Here is an 18,814-nt window from a genome sequence, read left to right as displayed (position 1 = left end):
CAAGCTTCAGGTATTCCTTGCTGTGCTCAGTGACAAAATAATATATTGTTTGTTATTGGAGATAACATTCAGCTGTTTATCAGTGACAGGTTTGGTGTATCTGGGGATGGCAAAAGGGTTTGGAGGTGGAAAATGGCTTGTGTTTTGGTTCATCATAGAAGAGGAACAGAAAAAGGAAATTGTTTTCATTCAGCTTGTGCTTTAAAAAAACGTCAGCAGAACTTTGGAAACAGTTGAAAGCTGTGACAGTTCTCAGAGTGCCATAAGTCGTAGCCCTGACCTTGAGATGTGAAGTGATCCAGACCCTTCTTTGTGTGCGTGCAGAGTACAGTAAGGCACTCCTAGGAGTTCAATAGCAGCAATGTTGTCATCATGGATGTTGCTCCTGTGGCCAGCAGAAAGCCAATTCAGTTTTACACTGTAAGTCCTTTGGCTATTTTAACTGCTACTCTTTAATAATCTGCTTTCAAGGTAGCTTTCATAATTGTTGCAAGAAATGGCAACATATTTTTTCCTAATATTTATGTATTTCTGTAATCTCTTTTGTTCCTGTATGGATATCAACATGCAAATTTCTGGAAATAGCTGGTTGGTAAGTTGAGAACCTGCATTGTTTAGGTGTTCTGGGGTTTTCCTTTAACGCAGAGCCATCGACTATCTCTCATATTCATTTTCCTCTTCCCCCCCGCCTTGATTTTTAGCTAAAAACAAAACTGCAGTGATCTGATACTGCTTGAATCCTGAGTTGCACGGCTGTGTATGAGGGTTACTTTCTGCATTTCAGACAGCAGAGGGCGAACAAAAGCACAGAAAATTTGCACAGATGGTCTGGTGGGTTTTTTGAGGCTCTAAAAGGTGAAGTGAATTAAAAAAGCCCAGAAGCTCATCCACCACACATCAAAATGTTTTGGTCAAATTGGTACTTTGTACTGCTTTTTTCAGTGCAATGTATTAGAAAACTTGAAGATATGCTTTTTAATATTTTTCCTTTCCAAATGGTGAATGCATGGAGTGTTGAGAGCTAGTGTCGAAGCTGTGAAATCCTGAGTTATAATCTGATTTTAGTATCATAAGAAGATTTCAGTACCTAAAGAGTTCTTTTTAAGATGCCTTTTAAGGACTTCAGGATTTTGGCTCAAATAAATCCTTGTAGATGTGCATTAAGATGCTGAAACTTTTTTGTTGTTTTTGTGGGTTTTGCTGTTGTTTTGGTTTTATGTGTTTTTTCTTTGATTTGTCTTTATAGATTTGCTTTAGTGTAACTGTGCATCAGATTTGTAATGGGCTTTTGAGGGTGAGTGGTACAAATAGTTGTGAATTCAGTGATGAGTTGTAGTGTTCTATTACAAAAAAAAAAAAGTCATAGAGACAATTCCATACTCTGCTTCTCATACAGTTCTGGGGCATCCTTTTAACACTGTTATCAGGCATGTCCCAACTTCTGTTCTGGAATTGGTATGCTCGTGTTTCTCATGTTTTTAAAGTTTTGTGTGTGTTTTATGAAATGCTCTTTCATAGGGTGAGAAAGTTTCATTGATCTCAATGGTGTCAAAGATGTACACAATTTGTTCTTGAAAGAAAATATAGTTCCATAACCTTCTGCTTTCTTGTATTCTTTAAGTATACAGATACCTTCTGATTCCTAAGGATTTGCGTGTTGACAATTAATTTTAATTTCATCATTGCTTTTAATCTCCTTGCTGGTTGATCTCTTCAAATTTCTAGCAACCCTCTGTGCAGAGTTCTGCTGAAGCTGGCTTGTTCGTTGTGTTGTGGGTGCTGATGCTCAGCAGGCTTCGTGCCTTCAGCTAAGTTCTGCCTCTAGAACTCTAGCTGCACAGACACTGATGGATTTGAGTGTTGTTTTGGTCGGAAAACAGTATGGAAAGCAATTTGTGTTAGTAAGTGTACCAAAAGTAGTGCTGTGCTTCATTTCACAGTCTGGTTTCTTGAAGATTAGGTTGAGGAATGCTTTTGGTTATGGTTTGCTTCTGGGGTGGCAGAGTGAAAACCTCAGAGCTACAGGTGTTACAAGCATGTCAGTTAGTACTTACACTGTTTCTAAGTATGTTTCTTACAGTATTTTGAATGATCTGAAGGTGTATGAAGACAATGTATTATAAAGCTATGAAGCTGCTGCTAAGTGTGTGAAGCTTAAATTCTTGGGAGAGGTTGAAGAGTGGAATTTTATTTATTTATTTATTTATTTTCCCTGTGAGAAAGGTATTAATTAAAAATACATGTAAGTTTTCATTGCAGCTGAAGTTTTTTTTGAACATGTTGTAGACTCTGGCTCCTGGCAGCTCTGGAAGAACAAGTTCTGCTTTAAGAATACGTAAAATATTGATAACTCAACCTATTTTTTTTTTTTTTTTACCCTTACTGCAGAATCTTTACAAAACTGACAACTTTATAGTTTTCAAAAGATTTTTGAACTTGGTTTTTATGTATCTGAAGAACTTTACTAGGCTGTGTAAGAACACAACTAAATTGTTAATGCAGACTGGATTACTGCTATGTACAGTACCAAAATCTGTAAACTTTTGCACTTTACTGATTACGTTTAAATATATTGTCTGGGATGTCACGAAAGCATTGTACTTTATTCATTCTTGAATTGCAAAGCAGACAGAACATCTGCTGTAGTGCTCCACTCCCACAGAAGCTGAACTCCATAGAGCTCTGGCAGCTCTAAGCAGGTGATGTTGCTGTTTTAACTGCCATTTCTACACAGATGTGATTTTCCTCAATTTAATCCCATATTTAATTTGAAATGTTTCTTTGCTTCAGATAACATAAAAGCAGCTCTGGAAGGTGTTAGGTAAGTACTGCCGGGCCATACAGGATCACTTCTCGGTCAGACGCTGCCTGCCTACGTGCTGGGTTTTGCCTTTCTATCTGAAAGGGTTGCAGCAATAATAACGAAACATTCTGAGGGGAGGACATGGTCATGGGTGCGTGAATGAGATGGTGATAATTACTGCTTTGACACCACGAGGGAGCTGCGTGCTGCTGGAGAGGCTGTGCTGGCCCAGAGGCTCGTGTGTGCTGGAAGTCGACCGGTGGAATTGCGAGCAAGAATTCTCTCATTCCTATCATTACGATAGGAGCCTTGTGGTTGTGGGTTTTTTTTTAATTAACTAGTAGAATTTCTATTTTTTCTGTTAAGCTGTTAGCTATAGCACCTACTTATAATTGCTTGAAAGGGTGCTAATAACTTAAGCTTATGGCTTTTATATTGCTTCATGTTCTGTTGAAGTTAAAAAAATAAGGTAAAACCTTGTATAGATTTCCCTTGGTTCATCAACTTACTGGCCAGTTACTGGTGTAAGAATGTGCTATACCCATGTGGAACTCAGATTTAGATTTGAAGTTTTCAGTGGGTATTCAGCCTTTTGTACAAAAAAAAATCATTCTTCTGAAGTGAAATGCAGAAACGTTGGTGTGGAAATCCCTTTCAGCCAAAATAGTTAAGCTCTGCACCACTCTTTTTCTAAGATAAAAAGAAATGGATCTATAATAGTTTGTGGCAGATGGCAGAAAATGTAACTAACTGAATGTGATTCTGTATGGAGTTATTTGAGGTTTTTGGTGTGATTTGTTGTGAGTTCCTCTCCTCCCCCCTTTCCTTTCCTTTGATTGCGGTCTTTGTCCATTTATTCTTAGGACAGAATAAGATTTCTGAGCAGGGGCCTCTCTTGTGGTGCAAAGTGAGAATTGTTTTTAATTGAGCAGAAACATGTGGAAGGATCAGGAATATCTCAAGGGATTACAGAAAAATTCCAAATTTGTACTACTTACAGCTTGTGTTTAGAGCAGGGTCTGCTGGGAATAAATGTTAGTTAGTGTGACCTGTGACCTTAAAAACTGTTGACATGGATTTCAGCCAGAAACTAGCCACAGAACTCCTTTGTTAAGCTCATTCATAGCTCCTTGAAAACTCTAGTCAGTGAAAGTTGCCAGCTCAAATCTAAGGAAAGCAGGAAAGCAGAGCCCTTTTTTCCTTCAAGCCCCTCTCTTCCCCTCCCCCTTCCCCCCCTTTTTTCTTCTTCCCATGCTTTGGAAACAGTGGACGCCCCTTAACCAGCAAGACTTCTTTAATAGGACTGCATCGCCTAAACTTGATTGGAATTGACAGCTTCCTGGCTCAGGCTTGCCAACTGGCAGGGCATTGATGCATAGGGGACAAACAGCTTTAAGGGCCTGTATACCACTGTTTGTGTATGTGCCTCCAAAATGTAACGCACTTCTGTTGTGATAGCTTCTAATCTAAAGAAAAAGTATCCCAAATCTGTTATGCTACTTCTATTTCACATCTTTTAATTATCTTGGGGAAAGAGATTGGGGAAAAAAAAATTATATATATATGTATGTATAATGATGAAAAGAATTATGAAAAATTATGAAAGAATTGTCCTGTTCTCTTGTAGAATTTTTCCCCTCCACCGATAAGACCAGAAATTTATGCTTTGGGGGCAGAGGGAGGGGGGAATAGAAAAGGACACTTGGATTTTTGAAATTCTGACTGTCCTTTATGTTGTCCTTTTTCTTTTTTTTTCCCTGGTGTTTTTGTACTTAAAAATGTAATTACCCCACTATGAAGTGTGGAGTTTACAAGTCCTCTGCCTCATCCACTTACTTCTTTACAAATTTTTCCACTTAGGTGGATTTTGTGCATCCTGAGATGATTTCGTGATGTGATTCCTTATGTGGTCTTCTGTGCGACAACTCTCTTGCCTTCAGTTATATTTTTGAAGTAGAATGTTGTTTCACATGAGTAAGTTATGTTGCTGATATTCTCATCATTAGGTATAGATAGGTACAAAAAGGATGCAGGAGGGAGAATTCAAATTTTGCTTAATTGCAAGCAAAATAGAAGTATGCAAAAAGCATTATCTTTGTGAAGAATCACAGAGCAGCTGGTTGTTAAACTGGGATTAGAAGTACTTAATTGATTTACAATGAGTCTTAAAGCTTTTTCTCTTCTGCAGGTTAAAATCATGTTGGTTCAATGCCCCTTGAACAACCTGTGATGTTTAACCGCCCAAATACTACAGTTTTGGTTGAAGTATTTCTTAAAGGGTTGATTTGGTGCAAGAGCAACTTCATAAGGTTGATGTCTCTGTGGCTTTCACAGTGTTTCTTTTGTTCTTTAAGGAAATGATAAAAATGTGAATCAACCTCATTTCTGTCAAGGACAGGACTACGTACACCAGTATTAGTTGTTGTCTTAGCATGGAGAAGTGGGGTAATGGAAGAAATTGGAAAGTGCTTTCCCCTGGCAGACCTCCTTTTCTACTGAAGGCATAAGATCTTGGCCCCCTCTCCTCAGTGTGCATCATCATTGAATTCGTGTTCTGCTGTCACAGATCTGTAACCTGGTTATGTTTTTGTAGGCGTTGGTTTCAAAAAAAGTACTTTGCTGTCACTGGTTTTCCTGTTTTTTACCCTTGTCACCTCTGCATATATAGACAGCTGAGACTGTATTTTGAGTATGTTGGAATGAACTGGAAGATTGGGAAGGGGGTTTGCATGGAGAGCAGCGTGGCACAGGGCTGCCAGGATTTGTTCTATAACCATCAGTGACTCCAGTCAGCAATTCTTGTGATTATATTTAATTTGGTATAGCTTTTGTTTAGTTTAGTGTATTTTGAACCATATTAAACTTAGGGGGAAAAGTCACAGTCCTCAGCAATCGCAGTACTATCTATTACTGCAGAAGTACTGTGCAGCTGCAGAAATGAGTTGTTAACCGTTTAGGGCCAGAGGAAGTATTTATTTTGCTAGTTTCAAAGCTGTAATTACAAGACCCAGGCTGTAAGCAGTGACTGTAGATAAGCCCAGAGCAGAGATGTTTGCTTTTATTTTGTTATTTTACTTATCCTCACTTCTTTCCCTCGCCAGTTTTGCTGTTAAGATTTCTGCATGGACATGGAAAAAAATGTCCCTACATAAATAAATAAGAAAAAAAGAAGGTCCAGTCTTATAAGGATTTACCACAGTTACGTATTAAATAAAATGACAATACAGAAAATCAGTGTTTTACTTCCATATCTGTCTGTACAATACTTCTAAGCCTTCCAAAAACGTGTTTGGTAATGGCTGCAAATGATACGAGACACTTTTTGGACAGTCTATTTGGTCTTTGTTCTGTATCGACCCTGGAATCCCTGTACTTCTTAAAATGCTTCAGAGATGAAAGCAAATAGCAAACTGATTCCATTACACGTTGGCAGAGGCCACAAAAAGTGCATGTATAAGTCATGAGAAATTGGATCCCTCTGATTCAGCAGTACAAGAAAATTGTACCTAATAAAAATGTTGTTATTGAGCCTCTGTCTGCCTTCTTCATGGATTTTTTTTTTTTTTTTTTAAATTTCCTTTTGGCTGTGAACTGAACACATCCATTTATTGTAAGAGTTGAGGATTCTTTCTCAGTTTCTTTGCGTGAACCTTATAGAGAAAAAGGCGAGCAAGACTTGTTGCTCAGGTCCCACCTTCCTTCCCAGGAGTTACAGGCTAGAACTGTAGGAAAACAGTTAGACTTCCTCTTCTGTGAGAGGCAATGGATCTAAAGTGGCTTAGAAAATGTGAGAATTCCATGAATGTGGTGTGCAGGGTTGCAGAGGGTCTGCAGTTGTTGCAGGCATTTTGCTTTAACTTGACGTGTTTATAAAACAGTTTACATCTTAAAAGTTCAGGGTTTTTACCCCCACTGATTTGCTTAAGCAAACACTGGTTTTTATTTTCAGTTACTTGTCAGCGTATGTACGGAAATGTGATGAACCTAGTAGAAGGAGAGCTTGACATCAATTAAATTCAGCTATCTGCTTTGTGTTTCTTTTCTGATATGGTTTTCAGTATGGTTTTATAAACTTCCTGTAATTTTTTTCTCATTTTCCTTACCAATCTTAGAAGATAGAGATGAGCTATTTTAAAATGTAGCTAGGAGGAATAGGGGGAATAACATTTTTTAATTATATCTGCTTATTTGCTTTCATTTTCATCCCTGCTCTGTCACAGACTGTTTCTCAGGTCTGAATGGCAGCCTTCATGGTAGCCTTAATATCTTTTCTTATTCTTTTAAAAAACTTTATGAAGTGTCTCTAGAGTTATTTTAGCTTTCTAAAATGATAATACCTGCGATGCTGAATAAAATATGCTTACTAAAATAGTCTTAAACAGGGAAAAGCATTTAATAATGCATTTTTTATGTCCCGTTGCTAAAAATCTCCAATAGAAGTCTATAATAGCTCTCATTGGTCCTCTTATTGTTGTTATTCTTAATAATTACTCAAAATTAATGTCGTGTGGGTGTGTATTTCGTAAGGATGTGCCGGCTGCTACGTCTGTGTGCAGATATGTGAGTTGTGTACAAACAGGTCTGTGTGTGAGCATTTCCTAAAGCGCTTGGTGTCACAAACCAAGAGGAGACTTAAAGAATCCTGTTGATTCTACATGTGGATTGCATTTTCTTTTCTATTAAGGTGTAAGGTGTGTACAGTATTTCCTCTTATTTCTTGACCTTGAAATTGCATGCAACATCACAATGGTAGCTGTAGAAGTGCATTTTGTTGATGTTTTAAGACCAACGCTGAAATGAGTCGATTCCACTGAACTCCTAAATAATTTCTTGTTTTCAACTAGATGTATTTGATAAATAACAAGTCAATAGGGAATTTGTAAAGTGACACTCAGTGAAAAGCTGTAGAGTTTTTATTATGGTGTCAGTGGATCTGTTAAAAGCTTTGCTCACTGAGCTTGAAATTTTGAAGTACAGTTGAATTGGTTTAAATATTTCTGTTGAAATTTAGATACAGTAGAACCCTGCTAAACCACGCAGATAAAAATGGCAAGCTCCTTGTATGCCTTGCCAGAAATGGGCAGACTTTTGCAGTAAGGTGTTTCTAGGTTTCGTTGTTTTTAGTATGCCACAGTGTGCTTTACTGTGTTATATTGGGTTTCTGTTGTTCTTCATAGTGGCAAAATAAACCCACCTGAAAACATACTCTCTTCGTCCAGCCATTTCAACTCTTCTTCTTTTAATTTTTGTGTACATTTCAGTATTATTGGTTTTCACTGAGACCTTTAGCAGTAATGGCAAGTTGTGCTGTCATATGTGATACTAATGAAAATAAGAAAAAGATTGAGGAAGACAGAATTCTGCAAGTGCTGAAGTCTGGATTTTTCTGTAATGACAGATGTTCCGAAAGAGTTTGAGGTCCTTCTACGTAAAGGAAGGACACTGGTTATGTTACTTTTCAATGAATTGAGAGATCCAGTATTTCCATTTTTGGCTTCTCTTCTGCCTTGCCCTGCACACCCTCATTGCTCTGCCCCACGGTTGAAATAGGGACGTGAAGGCCTTCTGCCAATGCTTATTGCATGAGACTGGATGACGATGGTGTTTGAAATGTGCGTTTCCCTCACTGCAAACAGCTCTGATTTGTATCCGTCGAGTTTGAGGTTTGGTCTTTATTGCAAGATTTTTTTTAATATTAAATACTATGAAGTATAAAAGCCAACCAGTCTGCTTCCTTGATACACGCACAGCCCTGTCCCTTCTGGAAGGCCATTCCTGCTGTGCTCCAGTAGGGGCAGATTATGAAAGAAGGAACATCTGGAAACGTTGAATGCCTGAGATGGTTGGTTAGTATTAGGAAAATATCTTTTTTTTTTTTTTTGTTCTTCATTGAACATCCTAGATAAGCCTGTCCTGCTGATTGATAACTGAATATATGAGCTGAACAAAAGGAGTGCCCTGGGAAATACGTATCTTAGAAATAAGCATTGAGAGTAAATTTTCCAATCATTGAACTTAATTACCTTCTTGTAAATAAGAGGTTGCAAAGAATATTAATAAGAACACATTATTTGGCTACTGTTCAGTCATTCTTCACTGTTCTTAGTGTTTGTTGGAGGAAAAAATGTTCTTCATTATATATGTGTATTTATGCATAATTATTTGTAGTTGAAAGCTTAGATGTTGTGCTTTAACACTGTTGTTTATTTCTGTCTTGATTTGGTAATAAGCCTAAGCTGTGTATTCGCATTTATTTTGTAGGAGATAAATTTATACCACTTTTGAAGTTAGTAGCAGCCAGAAAGTACAGGGAGTTGTTTACAAAAGAGTCCCATCGATTCTCCCTTTCTGTGGAAGCATTCAAGCAGCAAGACCTGCACAGTCTGTTTGGCACAGTAGCTGCTCTCAGCTGGCCCTGTGCCCTCCTGCTGTTAGTCAGGGCAAAGGATGTGCCAGATCTCAGATTGTAACGGAGCAGAGCCTGCTTGCAAATCTGCTTGTAGTTAGCCTGGGGCCTTTTGGCAGCAGACTACAGCCGAATGATTTAGTTGCAATCCTTTTTCCTTAATATTTTCCATCTGGCCAACAATAGCCTGTAAAGGGAGACGCAAAACAGAGTTTGAATTATGAGGAGCGTAATAGCAAAATGCTTCCAAATCTTACTCTAGAACCTGCACCAGTGGATCGCTGGTGTTACTTTGCCAAAGGAAGTTTGTTCCAAAGTGCTATTGCAAGAAAGTTGTTGACAGAAAAGCGTAGTAGTTCTCAAGTTCAAAACTGTAGAACAGAGAAATGTGCATTTCACTCGAACTCTTAATGTTCCACTGCCTGTGCCTTCTGTTGATCCTGAGCAGGAAGCGAAGTGCTCCCAGCATGGGCTTCCTTGTGCCACCCCAGCGTGCGGCTCTGGGTTGTGCTGTGGGAGCAGGGATCGTGGAGATGGGGAGGGCATGGAAAGGGCCTCGACTGTGGAGTTGCTGGAAGGCATGCTGCCACAGGTTGGGGGAGTTGCCATCCTATGATGTTACAAAAGAGGTAATGTGTCTTCAGCTCTCAAATCTACATGAATGGATTAATGCCTTTCAGAGTGAGCTATTTCTGTGTGTGCTTTTTGTCAGCTCTTCCAGTTCTGCTCAGAACAGAAATTTTTCTGTGACTACAGTCATGCTAAACATATGTAGTCCTATGTGCAGTTGCTTTTTTTTTTTTTTTTTTTTTTTACATTTGTTTTTGAAAGTTTATAACCTCTAAGAAAATCTGTGAACTTGCTTCTACTTGTGCAGCTTCACAAGCGCAGCAGTCCTGGCACTCCAGCTGGCACTGTGTGCAGTTTATCACCTTCGTGATGGCATGGTTGGTGCTGTAAGGTACTTTCTGTTTCTCCAAAGGTGGCAACAAGTCATGCACAGACTCTCACAGAACTCACTCGCAGTTTTTACAGCAGTGTTAGAAATGGATAAGCTAGGAGAAGTCTCCAGAATGTGATTCACTTTCTGACTATACCCTGGAGACCAGGCAAATCCTGCTCTGGAGATGCATGTTTCACTGCACTGGTTATAATGGGATCTTCTAAAGAAGATCCCATTATAGGCTGTCTAAAAGTGTTATCTAACTCCAAAAACTATAATGAGAGGTGCAGGAACAAGGGAAAGGTATGATTTTGTTGCCCTAGATTGAGTTTACCACAGATTTGAGTTATTCTGTATATTTCCTGAAGGTATTTAAATAAATGTGGTGCTCTTATCTGAGAGTTGCTCCTCCGCAACAAGTACTTTGTTCTTGTTTCATCTCAGTCTGCTGCCTGCTGCTTTTAATCATAGCAGTAGTAAAATTAAGGATCTGAATTCATGGATGTTGTACTCAGGGAAGCGCAGTCAGAGGCCCCAGCATGTTGGCTGAGGAGCACTGCTATAATACAGCTAAGCATTCCTGTTTTGTATAGCGAAGGAAAAAGCAAAATGAATGGCAGGAGAAGTATGTGCAGAGGGAGAGAGGAATCCTCAAAGTGGTTTTTGGGAAAGAGATAGAAGTAAGGATGGGCAAATAAAAGATGCTTAATTGATACATCAGTTGAAGAAAGTTAGACCACTTAAAATTTTATCTGTCATTTTGAATTATTTCCCATGTGGAATCATTCTTTGTTCCATCCTCCACACCTAGCTTAGGGTAAATGTTGCCAAAATAAATAAATCTTTCAAAGCGAACACGCTCCAAAACAAATGAACAACCCTCCTTTCTCCTTTTCCCTCTACATCGCCAATCCAAGGCAACTGTCTGTTAGTGTATTCCAAGGATAATGAAGGTGTGTTAAAGGAAGTTGTTTGGAAGATTTTACCAAAGCTTTAATCTTGTTGGCAAGTAACACACCTCTGTGAGATATCAGTGGTAAGGATCACAAAGAATAATGTCGGGTTCTAATAATACTAATGTATTGCTACCAGTGGAATGAGATAAAGCTAAGAGTACTGCATTTTAGTCCAGCGAGTTCACTGCTCTTACCTACTGACCAGAAACAAATTTTACTTAATTAGGGCTTCATGTCACACCTCCTTTACTTGCTGAACAACTGTTACAGAAATAATTAAATCACATCACTTTTTATTACCTTTGGCCCTGGCTGACTGGTTTGGAAATGTACATTTTAGTGCTTATACAAAAAGAATTAGCGCATCACCCTTGGGAAAACCGACGTCCCTGGCATCAAAAAAGTAGGAGGTAGTTAAGTACAGGATGGAGAGGTTTTCCACAAGTGCAGCACTTCTTTGTTGCCGTCAGAAAGTTTAGAGAGCGCATCTTAGGAGTGAGACCAATCCTGCACATGGCCATTTCCTACTTCAAAAATCAAGGTCTGGCAGGAACCCTCAGGTTATGTGGTAGTAACTGGAGAAGCACAGGCTGTTCAGAGAGGGAAAACTGCTGCAAAAGCTGCATGAGTTGATGATTGAGTTGATGATTGTTGCTTGTTTTTTCAAGAGAAATCATGATTCAGCCACACTGAAATAATAGGAGAAAAGACACTGTGGAATCAGTGTTCTCTGGATTGCGTGTGTATCTGAAATAGAAACCTTAAGTTACATCCACAGATGTTTATCAACATGCTTGATGAAGGGACAGATCTTCCTTCACACCCACACAGTTCTTGTGTTTTTTACCTGACCGTAATTCACCTCAGGGTGTTTTGAAATTCATTTATGTTGGTCCCCCAGCCCAAGTGTTCAGAGAATAAAGTGATAGTGAGCAATCTCCTACTTAATGATTTGTTTAAACTGACTGCAGGATATTTTGTAAATAAAAATTGGGCATTCCAGCCAGCTAAAGGACCAGAGTCTTTTCTGCTAATTTGTGTCACATTTATGGGATGCCTGGTGGTCAGGATCATCCACGGTATTTCTGCAGTGGAGAGTCAAGCGCTATTGCATTTAATGTGTTTATTTGTCCAATAGCTAAATCAGTCTAAATGCTCATTGGGAATCCTGAAACAGATTTGGCACTGTAGTCATAGATAGCATGCAATCATGTCAGGCTCTGACTTGGTTTTTGCAAACTGATGCGTTTGTAGCATGAGGTGCTTGCTGTAAGGAAGCAGTAGTGTGCTGCAGCACGTTGGGCATTTTACTCACAGGGAGCACTTCTGATTTATAATAAAAAGGTTCATGGTTCTACAGAAATTTTAGATCAAATTCAGTTCTAAAGTACATAGGCCAGTAAGTATCTATGATTGACATCTTTAATGAAAAGGAGCTGTTTTCTGGTCAAGGAAGAAGGGTTTATTTGTGCCGGGATAAAAAGGGTGTTTAGGATCTGCTGTTTCAACCTGTGATAGACTTAACACTACTCTTTGATCCCCAAATGAAATGTGATGGATTTCAACTGATGCCAGATGTCTCAAACCTAGTGGGATCTCTGACTGTCTGCCACATCTAGAGTTCTCTCTTCCAGCACTTTCATGTGTACTTTTGCACGTGGTTTCAGAAGAGATTCCTTGACAAGTTAAGCCTTTGGAATCCTTTTTCTGTATTGTCACTTCAGTGGTGATCTTTAGGCTCTCATACTTTCTAACACATCCTGCCTTTTTAAAATCATGACCCGTGTGCCAAACCATTCTTTTTTTTTTCCTCTTTTTTTTTTTTTTTTTTTGTCTGAGGAGCGTACTGCAAGTAGTGTCTGTAACTTTTCTCAGTTTAAGGCTGTTCTCTGCCTTCTTGTTATCAATGGCCAAAGAAAACATTGTTCGATGCATTCCTCTTGGCACTGAGTGGAATGTAATTGTTGGTGACTTTTTAATTCGAAGACTATCTAGTTGCACTTGATAAATCTCACACATTATCTGTCAAACACTTCACTACATCCATCTTCTCACTACGCTTGCTTTAGGGAATGTTGTTTCCGTGTGGTTTTTAATAAGAGTATGAAGTTGGTATTTGCCTCGTAGGTGCAAACAAAATTAGAACTTTGCTGTTGAGCTTGCGTGCTTGAGAAGTTGCATTCTCAGAATTAAGCTGAAAACACAACAAAGCACCACTACCAAACCCACAAAGATTTACTCCGCCTTCTAAAAAGGGACAAGAGACCTTTTGTTGTGTTAGGCAGTTTGAGGCTTGCTATTTCATTTTACATCCACTAAAAACTTCTTTTATTTATCTTTGAGTGAGTGCTCTTGATGCTAAATCTGAGAGTGGAGTTTTACCTGGTCAGACAAGCTTAGATTAGCTGGGTACAGTAAAAACTGCAGCTTTCCACTCCATAAAAGCTGTGAGAGACTTGTGTAGTAGTGCTACTCTGTTGTAAAGCTGATCAAATGGCACAGTTCTTTTCTTCTGTCTTGAGCCTGTGCCCCAGGCTTTAGAGATGTATGCACTCTCCAAAATCCACTTACAGTTTTACATTTCATTTCAGCAGACCCTAGGTTCTGCCTTTTAAAGGAAATCCTTTCTCTTTTCTCCATGTGGACTGACTGGAGAAATCTCACTTGGCAAGGTTTCCCAATGCTGTGAATAACTTGTATGTTAGAAGTTAAAATCTTTGATTATTTTATTTTAGAGGGAGTGACCCACCAGAGTGAAAACAGAAAGTTCCTGACGGCAGAGCTCAAAGGTTATTCCAAAATAAATTAAACAGAAATTATCTTGTCATAGAATTCAATAAATTTTCTTAAACTTTGCATTGATTGGTAAATTACGTGAGAAAGGAATCCAAGGGCACTACAGGTACCTTTCCAAAAGCATTCACTTCGCTTTTTACTGCTATCAGCACACCAGTAAAATAGAATGTCAAAAATCAGATTGAGGAATTTGATATGTTAATTAGCAAAAACTCACAATCATCTCAAGAAGGACCCCTTGCCATTGGAATTACCCGTGCTTGCAGTGGAACTTGCCATGATTTTACTGCTGAAGTTCTCAGTGTTCTCAAGTTCCTTAATGCTCCACAGGAGTCATTTCTGCATTCAGTTTTCACAGTGCCCTTGCACATGTTGGTGTCTTGAATTGCTTCCTCCTTTGCTGCCTTCTTACAGTTAGCACCAAAAAAGATTTGCCTTTTTAAGCTGACTTCACTTTCTGGCAGTAATTCCTGGTTCCAAAGCATTGGCCACTTTGTCAGCCTCTCTTTGCACTTGACCTTGGGTGTGCACAGTATTCATGAAGTGGCTGTGCTGATTTGAGTGTTACTCACTGTATCTCTGATTCTTCTTCATCGTAATGAGCACTCAAAAGATGTCTGAAGAAGCAATAATGGTGAAATTTTCACATTTCAAAGAAAGCATATTTGCTATCAAAACTTCTATTCATTAGCAATGCTTTGTAACTGAATAAGAAACAGCTGTTTTTGTTGTTGTTTTTTCCCTGGGGAAATGATGTTTTATTTGATAAAACATACATGTGTAGGCAGCTTTCTTGGATATTTTCCTTTGCTGTTGCTAGAGATGCTGTGTTTTCTTATTTATTTGTTGGCCAATTCTGTTCAATTAAATTAGATACATCTTTACATGTGGGCAGGTGTCATAATGCAGCTATCTTGGCTTTCTGTGCCATCACTGGGGAGGAGTTGTTAGATGCTGATAGCACTGGAGCATTTGCACAGCTTCAAGCCCCACAGCTTACTGTCAGGGATCCTGGCGTGTTAGCTAAGAGCCAAAGCACTGATGTTATGAAGGGTATTTCTTCAGTCTCTTCAGTATTTTCAGAGCAGAAAGTTTACTTTCACTGAATATCCTAAACTGGGGAACCGCGTGGCAGACAGAGTACAGGAGCAGTACAGTGAAGCCTGCGGTGTTTTCCCATGTACCTGTTGCTGTAAGCTGAGCAACATGAGGGGTTGTACATACTGAAATTTTATTTTCAGGATTACCTATGTTAAACAGACCAGGAGAGGGTTTAGGCAAATAATGAACTAAAATCAGGCAACTCTTTTTAATGCGCTCTTGAGGCCTTTTCTACTTGTTCATATCAAATAGTACCTATGGATATGAAGTGTTAATTTCTATTAACGTTCTGTTGTGTGATTGGACTGGAAGTAGTTTATAGTTACATTACAAACAGTGTTAGTAATTTTTGTTTGTTTTTTTAAGCTTTTGTACTAAGTGTATAACAAAAGAAGGAGGAAGGTCCTCAGTTCTAGCAGCAGCTAGGTTCTGCTCAGGCTCCCCAACTTCTTGCTGTGCAGACTCGATCTGGCTGTGTGTGTTTGCATGCTGTTCACATATGCGTGCACAAACCAGGGCAGCTCCTTCGTTTCAGGGAGGAGGGCTCCACATTCTGCTCTTCTGGCTGCTGCTCTTTCTGGAGGTCAGAAATGTGACCTCACATGTGCTGCTTTTGTAGCTTTTTCCTTTCAAACGCTAAAACACACAAGTGGGTTGATACGTTGAAAAATTCAAAGCTCAGTTGACTGCAGTACAGCATTTTCATCTGTGCAGCAGCTCGCGCTGGGTGCTGACATCTTCTGTTCCACGTAAGGCGTGGGGTGCAGGCTGCGCTCTGCCCCTGCACACAGCTGCCGTGCGGCCGCTGCCCTCTGCCTCCCGGTGCCACCGGGTCTGCGGGGTGTGAGGGGCTCTGCTGCTTCCTGCAGCCCTGAGAGCCCCTTCCCAGCAGCACCAGCCATCCGCACAGCTGCTGGGTTTGTTACTGCGCTCATTTGTTTCTTTTTGTACATAAGAAATAAAGATCTTTCCTGTTGTCTCAAGCGGTTGTTGGTTTTGCAACAGTATTCTTTAAAATCTGCTTTTTGGAAACATTTGTGTTTACAAGCTGGAGTGCAGCACTGTTGTCTTAACGTTTGGACTGTCCCTAATTGCTATGACACATGTAACTAATGATGTTTTGTGCTTTCAAGGAGCGCACTAAAAAGGTGATGACATACGAGTTTCTGAATAAGGTACTGTGCGACTTGTGCAGTGGAGTTTGTGCAGACCTTATGTAGCATAATAAGCAGCTTTCCTGTGCCCATGTTTGTTTCCCGTCAGACTGGCCTGTCTCCAGCAGTGAGCTGCATCGCAGGAGGAGAGCAAAGCAGAGTGCCGACCTCGCTGCCTGCCTGGGTCAGGCTGGAATTGGCTGTCGTGATTTGTGACAAATGCATTGCGCACACACACACACACACACGCATTTGTGAGGAAATTGAAAACATTAAACTTAAAAGTAAATTTCAGATTGCCTTTTTTTTGTTTGCTCTGCAGCCACATTCCTCTTCTTGGGGTCTTTGAACTTCAAATTCTGTGAATAACCTCCCATCCACAACCTTTTTCTGTGTTGTTTGTACAGCTGTGTGCGTGTGTGTGTGTGTGTCTGTGTGTGTGTGTCTGTGTATGTGTGTCTGTGTGTCTGTGTGTGTGTGTGTCTCTGTGTGTGTCTCTGTGTGCACGCATGTGTGCGTGCTCACATGCTGTGGTGCTCTGGGCAATTTCACTGCAGAGCTCTTCCCTTCCTTTGTTTAACCTCTGACCTGTGAAAACAAGAGTTAATCAAAACTTCTAAGGTAGCTAAGGGGAAGGGGAAGTGTTTGGTTACAAATTAAATATGAGCAAGTCATAAGCCATAAATCTTCAGCAGTGCTACCAGTTGTGCTGCTTCAGCTGCATGTGGCACAGAAGGAGTCTGACTGAATTCTGCCCCATCTCTATGGCAGGGGCTGCTCAGAGGCACAACCCACACCTTTCTTCTTTGTGACAAATATCTCGAAAAAGCTTCAAATAACTGTTTCTTGGTCTGTGATAGCAATTCAGTAGTCTAAATACCTGCAGGACTCTACGGGACCTTAAACGTTTAAAATATTGAATTGATTTGAATTTTAAAGCTGGTCATGCACCTCTTTGGCTCTTCAAAAGCAGAAGGAGCTCCCACGGATTCCAGAAGTGTAACTTCTTGTGGTAATAAATTTGCCATACAATTCATGTGTAATAGATAGGGTAAATACACGGATATTATAGTAGAGTAAGATGGCAGAGCTTAAAGTGATTGATTACATGATATATTCATTATGTCAGACTTGGCTGAAGTCGCTTTATGGAAGCTCCACAACTGATTTCTTTTTGTGTTTTTTATGTGTCATGTGAACCCAGACTGAATATTTAGATCTGTAATAAATGCATAGATTTTTTTCAAAGCTACTTAGCACTGGTGTAATTCTTTTATGAAGACATTGTTAAACTTTTTAGCTGAATCAGCAGCTTTTGAGAGTTTTCCAGAGTATCTTGTTGTTGTTGTTGTCTTGCACCTCTCTTGAGCACAAGCATAAATCCCTCTCTGTATCGTGTTGTGTTGAGATCTGCTTCAGACACGGACTTATTTCCTGAGCAATTAAGCAGAACTTAAATGTGCCTTCCTGAAGTAAGTTGTGGTTTTCATTCTGCTGGCGAGCTTTTTGTCTTCCTGGTGTTCTGTTTTTTTCATCTTCTGACTATCTTTGGTTGATAGCTTGCAAGGATTTGTTTCCTGGGTTCTTAATCTCTACTTAGCAGATAGGTTTTGAGAGGATTTCTTGTTACTCTTGTAATGGCTTTTAACTCCGCTGAAGTTTATTTAACTAAACAGAAAAAAAGAAACCTATCTTCTGCCTAATCCTTCTTGAATGTTTACAATATATGCCAAACTTAAATGCTGTTTAAAGTGGTAATTGTCTGTCTTTCTGCTCTATTCTAATACACTGTTTGTAAAGATACTTAAAGCATATTAATTTAAATGATAATACTGTCATATAGCATGAAAAGTTAAGTTTCTTATCAGTGTTTTCTGATAAGCTACTTACATGTTACAGTAGCATTTTCAGGCTTCAAACAAATGATAATGATGGAGTGCCGTTCACTTTATCTGTCTCATATATAGCTTCTCACTTCATTTATTACTAAAAGCTGTACAGTTAGGAAACACAGGGCACTCCATTCTTTATAGATGTCAGGATGCAGCCATATTTTATAAAAACTTTAAATCTTGTCTAACTCTATCAAAATAGAATCCATTTGCTTCAGAAAGCATCTGTGATTAAAAGAAGAGTCAGTCTGTGCGTCATGTCAACTTTCTTTCCCATTTGCTGCAGCTGAGGGGAAATTCCATGCTGGGATTTAAAAGGGAGCTGAAATAAAGAGCTGTGCCATGAAGATGTGGTCCAAAATCAGGCCAAAGCAAAATGGTGAAAAATAACATCTTAGTTGTCGTATTTTATTGAGTGGGGATGTAAGGGAAATAAAAAAGATGGGATTTTCTGAGCGTTGTGTCTTTGTTTAACGTGATGCTTTTGTAAGTTGCTGGCAGACTTACTTCAGTGTGACCTAACTTAGCTGAGCTAAATGCAGTGATATAGGATGCAGAATAAGATTTAGTAGTCATGATGGTTTATTAAAAAAAAATCAGGATACTGCTTTTGTAATGTAAATAAAGTAAATAAAGAAGCCTGTTGTGTCTGTTTTCAAACCCAAAACAGCTGTTTATATTCAGTTTCCTGATGTTCAGCAACTATACTGAAGACTAGTAACTAGCTGTACTTTTTGGGTAATTATCATTTAAAATATTCTAC

The 18,814-nt window shown here is 39.2% G+C and overlaps 1 protein-coding gene across 12 annotated transcripts in view; it reads left to right on the top strand.

Annotated features, from left to right (window-relative positions):
• DENND1A (DENN domain containing 1A) overlaps positions 1-18,814 on the top strand; it is a 170,900-nt gene that overhangs the window by 49,070 nt on the left and 103,016 nt on the right. The window lies entirely within an intron of this gene.

This window comes from Tympanuchus pallidicinctus, unplaced genomic scaffold, assembly GCF_026119805.1.
Source record: "Tympanuchus pallidicinctus isolate F22 unplaced genomic scaffold, pur_lepc_1.0 scaffold8, whole genome shotgun sequence".
NCBI lineage: Eukaryota > Metazoa > Chordata > Aves > Galliformes > Phasianidae > Tympanuchus > Tympanuchus pallidicinctus.
Note: the sequence above shows the minus strand (reverse complement) of the source record. Positions and strands in the feature narration are given on the sequence as shown.